At 57.0% G+C, this 7,894-nt stretch overlaps 1 non-coding gene across 1 annotated transcript; it reads left to right on the top strand.

Moving 5' to 3' along the window:
• Positions 1 to 119, top strand: LOC148058684 (5S ribosomal RNA). Its single transcript, XR_015709606.1, has one exon. It is a non-coding gene; the product is annotated as a 5S ribosomal RNA (ribosomal RNA).
• The last annotated feature ends 7,775 nt before the right edge of the window (positions 120 to 7,894 follow it).

Below are 7,894 nucleotides of genomic sequence, written 5' to 3'. Positions count from 1 at the left end.
GCTTACGGCCACACCACCCTGAATGAGCCCGATCTCGTCTGATCTCGGAAGCCAAGCAGGGTCGGGCCCAGTTAGTACTTGGATGGGAGACCGCCTGGGAATACTGGGTGCTGTAAGCATTTTTTTTTGCCATTATTTGTGGGTAGAAAAGTGAGAAAAGTGACCTAAAATAGAACCGGGACTAGGCGGCAGTTCCCCCCACCAGGCGGCGGCATTTGGGGCATTATTTGTGGGTAAGAAAGTGAGAAAAGTGACCTAAAATAGAACCGGGACTAGGCGGCAGTTCCCCCCACCAGGCGGCGGCATTTGGGGCATTATTTGTGGGTCAGAAAGTGAGAAAAGTGACCTAAAATAGAACCGGGACTAGGCGGCAGTTCCCCCCACCAGGCGGCGGCATTTGGGGCATTATTTGTGGGTCAGAAAGTGAGAAAAGTGACCTAAAATAGAACCGGGACTAGGCGGCAGTTCCCCCCACCAGGCGGCGGCATTTGGGGCATTATTTGTGGGTCAGAAAGTGAGAAAAGTGACCTAAAATAGAACCGGGACTAGGCGGCAGTTCCCCCCACCAGGCGGCGGCATTTGGGGCATTATTTGTGGGTCAGAAAGTGAGAAAAGTGACCTAAAATAGAACCGGGACTAGGCGGCAGTTCCCCCCACCAGGCGGCGGCATTTGGGGCATTATTTGTGGGTCAGAAAGTGAGAAAAGTGACCTAAAATAGAACCGGGACTAGGCGGCAGTTCCCCCCACCAGGCGGCGGCATTTGGGGCATTATTTGTGGGTCAGAAAGTGAGAAAAGTGACCTAAAATAGAACCGGGACTAGGCGGCAGTTCCCCCCACCAGGCGGCGGCATTTGGGGCATTATTTGTGGGTCAGAAAGTGAGAAAAGTGACCTAAAATAGAACCGGGACTAGGCGGCAGTTCCCCCCACCAGGCGGCGGCATTTGGGGCATTATTTGTGGGTCAGAAAGTGAGAAAAGTGACCTAAAATAGAACCGGGACTAGGCGGCAGTTCCCCCCACCAGGCGGCGGCATTTGGGGCATTATTTGTGGGTCAGAAAGTGAGAAAAGTGACCTAAAATAGAACCGGGACTAGGCGGCAGTTCCCCCCACCAGGCGGCGGCATTTGGGGCATTATTTGTGGGTCAGAAAGTGAGAAAAGTGACCTAAAATAGAACCGGGACTAGGCGGCAGTTCCCCCCACCAGGCGGCGGCATTTGGGGCATTATTTGTGGGTCAGAAAGTGAGAAAAGTGACCTAAAATAGAACCGGGACTAGGCGGCAGTTCCCCCACCAGGTGGCGGCATTTGGGGACCCGTAGTGTGGGCAGAAAACTCACCAAAGTGACTTAAAATAGAACCGGTGCAGGCGGCATGTTCCCCCACCAGATGGCGGCATTTGGGGACCCGTAGTGTGGGCAGAAAACTCACCAAAGTGACTTAAAATAGAACCGGTGCAGGCGGCATGTTCCCCCACCAGATGGCGGCATTTGGGGACCCGTAGTGTGGGTAGAAAACTCACCAAAGTGACTTAAAATAGAACCGGTGCAGGCGGCATGTTCCCCCACCAGATGGCGGCATTTGGGGACCCGTAGTGTGGGTAGAAAACTCACCAAAGTGACTTAAAATAGAACCGGTGCAGGCGGCATGTTCCCCCACCAGATGGCGGCATTTGGGGAGCCGTAGTGTGGGCAGAAAACTCACCAAAGTGACTTAAAATAGAACCGGTGCAGGCGGCATGTTCCCCCACCAGATGGCGGCATTTGGGGAGCCGTAGTGTGGGCAGAAAACTCACCAAAGTGACTTAAAATAGAACCGGTGCAGGCGGCATGTTCCCCCACCAGATGGCGGCATTTGGGGACCCGTAGTGTGGGCAGAAAACTCACCAAAGTGACTTAAAATAGAACCGGTGCAGGCGGCATGTTCCCCCACCAGATGGCGGCATTTGGGGAGCCGTAGTGTGGGCAGAAAACGCACCAAAGTGACTTAAAATAGAACCGGTGCAGGCGGCATGTTCCCCCACCAGATGGCGGCATTTGGGGACCCGTAGTGTGGGCAGAAAACTCACCAAAGTGACTTAAAATAGAACCGGTGCAGGCGGCATGTTCCCCCACCAGATGGCGGCATTTGGGGACCTGCAGTGTGGGTAGAAAACTCACCAAAGTGTCCTAAAATAGAACCGGGACCAGGGGGCCTCTTCCCCCACCAGGTGGCGGGCTTGGGGGGCTTGGTTTCCGGGTAGAAAACTCACCAAAGTGTCCTAAAATAGAACCGGGACCAGGGGGCATGCTCCCCCACCAGGCGGCGGGCTTGGGGGGCTTGGTTTGCGGGTAGAAAACTCACCAAAGTGTCCTAAAATAGAACCAGGACCAGGGGGCATGTTCCCCCACCAGGCGGCGGGCTTGGGGGGCTTGGTTTGCGGGTAGAAAACTCACCAAAGTGTCCTAAAATAGAACCGGGACCAGGGGGCCTCTTCCCCCACCAGGCGGCGGGCTTGGGGGGCTTGGTTTGCGGGTAGAAAACTCACCAAAGTGACCTAAAATAGAACCGGGCTAGGCGGCATGTTCCCCCACCAGGCGGCGGGCTTGGGGGGCTTGGTTTGCGGGTAGAAAACTCACCAAAGTGTCCTAAAATAGAACCGGGACCAGGGGGCATGTTCCCCCACCAGGCGGCGGGCTTGGGGGGCTTGGTTTGCGGGTAGAAAACTCACCAAAGTGTCCTAAAATAGAACCGGGACCAGGGGGCATCTTCCCCCACCAGGCGGCGGGCTTGGGGGGCTTGGTTTGCGGGTAGAAAACTCACCAAAGTGTCCTAAAATAGAACCGGGACCAGGGGGCATCTTCCCCCACCAGGCGGCGGGCTTGGGGGGCTTGGTTTGCGGGTAGAAAACTCACCAAAGTGTCCTAAAATAGAACCGGGACCAGGGGGCCTCTTCCCCCACCAGGCGGCGGGCTTGGGGGGCTTGGTTTGCGGGTAGAAAACTCACCAAAGTGACCTAAAATAGAACCGGGCCAGGCGGCATGCTCCCCCACCAGGCGGCGGGCTTGGGGGGCTTGGTTTGCGGGTAGAAAACTCACCAAAGTATCGGCAAAATAGAACCAGGGAAGGGGGGGATGTCGGTCACAAGGTGCCCGAGTCAGAGAACCAGGAAAACGGACATAAATCCAGAAAACCTCGGTGTCTGACTGCTCCTCAAAAAGTGGTCTTTTTGATGTCACGAGCGCAACCACCTAGAGGTTAATGGGGAGGGATGGTGTGAGCGCAAACGGATTTTTCCTAAGTGTGACTGCTCCTCAAAAAGTGGTCTTTTTGATGTCACGAGCGCAACCACCTAGAGGTTAATGGGGAGGGATGGTGTGAGCGCAAACGGATTTTTCCTAAGTGTGACTGCTCCTCAAAAAGTGGTCTTTTTGATGTCACGAGCGCAACCACCTAGAGGTTAATAGGGAGCGAGTACAACAGGGGAGGGAGTGAATGGGCTCGGACTGTGGCCGAGCCTGGTGCCTCAAAATCGGACAAGGTTGGACTGGAAGCCCGCTGAGAACTCTGGTTCTTTTGCCAGACGAAACGAATTTTTTCCGAGTGTGACTGCTCTGCAAAAAGTGGTCTTTTTGATGTCACGAGCGCAACCACCTAGAGGTTAATGGGGAGGGAGTGGAAAAAACGACAAAGTGTTGAGCTCCGGACCGGGATGGCGGGCGACTCGAGCGGTCATGCCCGACTTTGAGACACTTTGTCGCGGTCATGCGAGCGACCTCCACTGCTCCCCGGAGGTGCCCCGGACCGGGTTGGCGGGTGACTCGAGCGGTCCTGCCCGACTTTGAGACCCTTTGTCGCGGTCATGCGGGCGTCCTCCGCCGGTCCCCGGAGGTGCCCCGGACCGGGTTGGCGGGTGACTCGAGCGGTCATGCCCGACTTTGAGACACTTTGTCGCGGTCATGCGGGCGACCTCCGCCGGTCCCTGGAGGTGCCCCGGACCGGGTTGGCGGGTGACTCGAGCGGTCGTGCCCGACTTTGAGACACTTTGTCGCGGTCATGCGGGCGTCCTCCGCCGGTCCCTGGAGGTGCCCCGGACCGGGTTGGCGGGTGACTCGAGCGGTCGTGCCCGACTTTGAGACACTTTGTCGCGGTCATGCGGGCGTCCTCCGCCGGTCCCTGGAGGTGCCCCGGACCGGGTTGGCGGGTGACTCGAGCAGTCATGCCCGACTTTGAGACACTTTGTCGCGGTCATGCGGGCGTCCTCCGCCGGTCCCTGGAGGTGCCCCGGACCGGGTTGGCGGGTGACTCGAGCGGTCATGCCCGACTTTGAGACACTTTGTCGCGGTCATGCGGGCGTCCTCCGCCGGTCCCTGGAGGTGCCCCGGACCGGGTTGGCGGGTGACTCGAGCGGTCGTGCCCGACTTTGAGACACTTTGTCGCGGTCATGCGGGCGTCCTCCGCCGGTCCCTGGAGGTGCCCCGGACCGGGTTGGCGGGTGACTCGAGCGGTTGTGCCCGACTTTGAGACACTTTGTCGCGGTCATGCGGGCCTCCTCCGCCGGTCCCTGGAGGTGCCCCGGACCGGGTTGGCGGGTGACTCGAACGGTCATGACCGACTTTGAGACACTTTGTCGCGGTCATGCGGGCGTCCTCCGCCGGTCCCTGGAGGTGCCCCGGACCGGGTTGGCGGGTGACTCGAGCGGTCGTGCCCGACTTTGAGACACTTTGTCGCGGTCATGCGGGCGTCCTCCGCCGGTCCCTGGAGGTGCCCCGGACCGGGTTGGCGGGTGACTCGAGCGGTCCTGCCCGACTTTGAGACACTTTGTCGCGGTCATGCGGGCGTCCTCCGCCGGTCCCTGGAGGTGCCCCGGACCGGGTTGGCGGGTGACTCGAGCGGTCGTGCCCGACTTTGAGACACTTTGTCGCGGTCATGCGGGCGTCCTCCGCCGGTCCCTGGAGGTGCCCCGGACCGGGTTGGCGGGTGACTCGAGCGGTCGTGCCCGACTTTGAGACACTTTGTCGCGGTCATGCGGGCGTCCTCCGCCGGTCCCTGGAGGTGCCCCGGACCGGGTTGGCGGGTGACTCGAGCGGTCGTGCCCGACTTTGAGACACTTTGTCGCGGTCATGCGGGCGTCCTCCGCCGGTCCCTGGAGGTGCCCCGGACCGGGTTGGCGGGTGACTCGAGCGGTCATGCCCGACTTTGAGACACTTTGCCGCGGTCATGCGGGCGACCTCCGCCGGTCCCTGGAGGTGCCCCGGACCGGGTTGGCGGGTGACTCGAGCGGTCGTGCCCGACTTTGAGACACTTTGCCGCGGTCATGCGGGCGACCTCCGCCGGTCCCTGGATGGCGGGCTCCAGTGAGGTCGGCGGGGGAAGGCTCGGGCTGAGGCCGACTTCGGTGCCTCAAAGTCGGACAAGGTTGGATTGGAAGTCCGCTGTGTTGAGGACCAGTGGCATTCGGCGGTGGAACGCTCAGAACTTGGCCGACATCGGTGCCTCAACGTCGGACAAGGTTGGAGTGGATGACCGCTGATAACTCTGGTTCTTTTGCCAGACGAAAGAAATTTTTCCCGAGTGTGACTGCTCTGAAAAAAGTGGTCTTTTTGATGTCACGAGCGCAACCACCTAGAGGTTAATAGGGAGGCACCATAACAGGAGAGGGAGTGAAAAGGCTCGGACGGTGGCCGAGCCTGGTGCCTCAAAATCGGACAAGGTTGGAGTGGATGACCGCTGAAAACTCTGGTTCTTTTGCCAGACGAAAGAAATTTTTCCCGAGTGTGACTGCTCTGCAAAAAGTGGTCTTTTTGATGTCACGAGCGCAACCACCTAGAGGTTAATAGGGAGGCACCATAACAGGAGAGGGAGTGAAAAGGCTCGGAGGGTGGCCGAGCCTGGTGCCTCAAAATCGGACAAGGTTGGAGTGGATGACCGCTGAAAACTCTGGTTCTTTTGCCAGACGAAAGAAATTTTTTCCGAGTGTGACTGCTCTGCAAAAAGTGGTATTTTTGATGTCACGAGCGCAACCACCTAGAGGTTAATAGGGAGGCACCATAACAGGAGAGGGAGTGAAAAGGCTCGGAGGGTGGCCGAGCCTGGTGCCTCAAAATCGGACAAGGTTGGAGTGGATGACCGCTGAAAACTCTGGTTCTTTTGCCAGACGAAAGAAATTTTTCCCGAGTGTGACTGCTCTGAAAAAAGTGGTCTTTTTGATGTCACGAGCGCAACCACCTAGAGGTTAATAGGGAGGCACCATAACAGGAGAGGGAGTGAAAAGGCTCGGAGGGTGGCCGAGCCTGGTGCCTCAAAATCGGACAAGGTTGGAGTGGATGACCGCTGAACACTCTGGTTCTTTTGCCAGACGAAAGAAATTTTTTCCGAGTGTGACTGCTCTGCAAAAAGTGGTCTTTTTGATGTCACGAGCGCAACCACCTAGAGGTTAATAGGGAGGCACCATAACAGGAGAGGGAGTGAAAAGGCTCGGACGGTGGCCGAGCCTGGTGCCTCAAAATCGGACAAGGTTGGAGTGGATGACCGCTGAAAACTCTGGTTCTTTTGCCAGACGAAAGAAATTTTTTCCGAGTGTGACTGCTCTGCAAAAAGTGGTCTTTTTGATGTCACGAGCGCAACCACCTAGAGGTTAATAGGGAGGCACCATAACAGGAGAGGGAGTGAAAAGGCTCGGAGGGTGGCCGAGCCTGGTGCCTCAAAGTCGGACAAGGTTGGAGTGGATGACCGCTGAGAACTCTGGTTCTTTTGCCTGACGAAAGAAATTTTTTCCGAGTGTGACTGCTCTGCAAAAAGTGGTCTTTTTGATGTCACGAGCGCAACCACCTAGAGGTTAATAGGGAGGCACCATAACAGGAGAGGGAGTGAAAAGGCTCGGAGGGTGGCCGAGCCTGGTGCCTCAAAATCGGACAAGGTTGGAGTGGATGACCGCTGAAAACTCTGGTTCTTTTGCCTGACGAAAGAAATTTTTTCCGAGTGTGACTGCTCTGCAAAAAGTGGTCTTTTTGATGTCACGAGCGCAACCACCTAGAGGTTAATAGGGAGGCACCATAACAGGAGAGGGAGTGAAAAGGCTCGGAGGGTGGCCGAGCCTGGTGCCTCAAAGTCGGACAAGGTTGGAGTGGATGGCCGCGGAGAACTCTGGTTCTTTTGCCTGACGAAAGAAATTTTTTCCGAGTGTGACTGCTCCTCAAAAAGTGGTCTTTTTGATGTCACGAGCGCAACCACCTAGAGGTTAATAGGGAGGCACCATAACAGGAGAGGGAGTGAAAAGGCTCGGAGGGTGGCCGAGCCTGGTGCCTCAAAATCGGACAAGGTTGGAGTGGATGGCCGCGGAGAACTCTGGTTCTTTTGCCTGACGAAAGAAATTTTTTCCGAGTGTGACTGCTCTGCAAAAAGTGGTCTTTTTGATGTCACGAGCGCAACCACCTAGAGGTTAATAGGGAGGCACCATAACAGGAGAGGGAAGGAAAAGGCTCGGAGGGTGGCCGAGCCTGGTGCCTCAAAGTCGGACAAGGTTGGAGTGGATGGCCGCGGAGAACTCTGGTTCTTTTGCCTGACGAAAGAAATTTTTTCCGAGTGTGACTGCTCCTCAAAAAGTGGTCTTTTTGATGTCACGAGCGCAACCACCTAGAGGTTAATAGGGAGGCACCATAACAGGAGAGGGAAGGAAAAGGCTCGGAGGGTGGCCGAGCCTGGTGCCTCAAAGTCGGACAAGGTTGGAGTGGATGGCCGCGGAGAACTCTGGTTCTTTTGCCTGACGAAAGAAATTTTTTCCGAGTGTGACTGCTCTTCAAAAAGTGGTCTTTTTGATGTCACGAGCGCAACCACCTAGAGGTTAATAGGGAGGCACCATAACAGGAGAGGGAAGGAAAAGGCTCGGAGGGTGGCCGAGCCTGGTGCCTCAAAGTC

This window comes from Callionymus lyra, unplaced genomic scaffold (assembly GCF_982586985.1).
Source record: "Callionymus lyra unplaced genomic scaffold, fCalLyr1.hap1.1 HAP1_SCAFFOLD_48, whole genome shotgun sequence".
In the NCBI taxonomy this organism is placed as follows: Eukaryota; Metazoa; Chordata; class Actinopteri; order Syngnathiformes; family Callionymidae; genus Callionymus; species Callionymus lyra.
The sequence above is the reverse complement of the archived record's forward strand: the minus strand, read 5'-3'. Positions and strand labels throughout refer to the sequence as shown.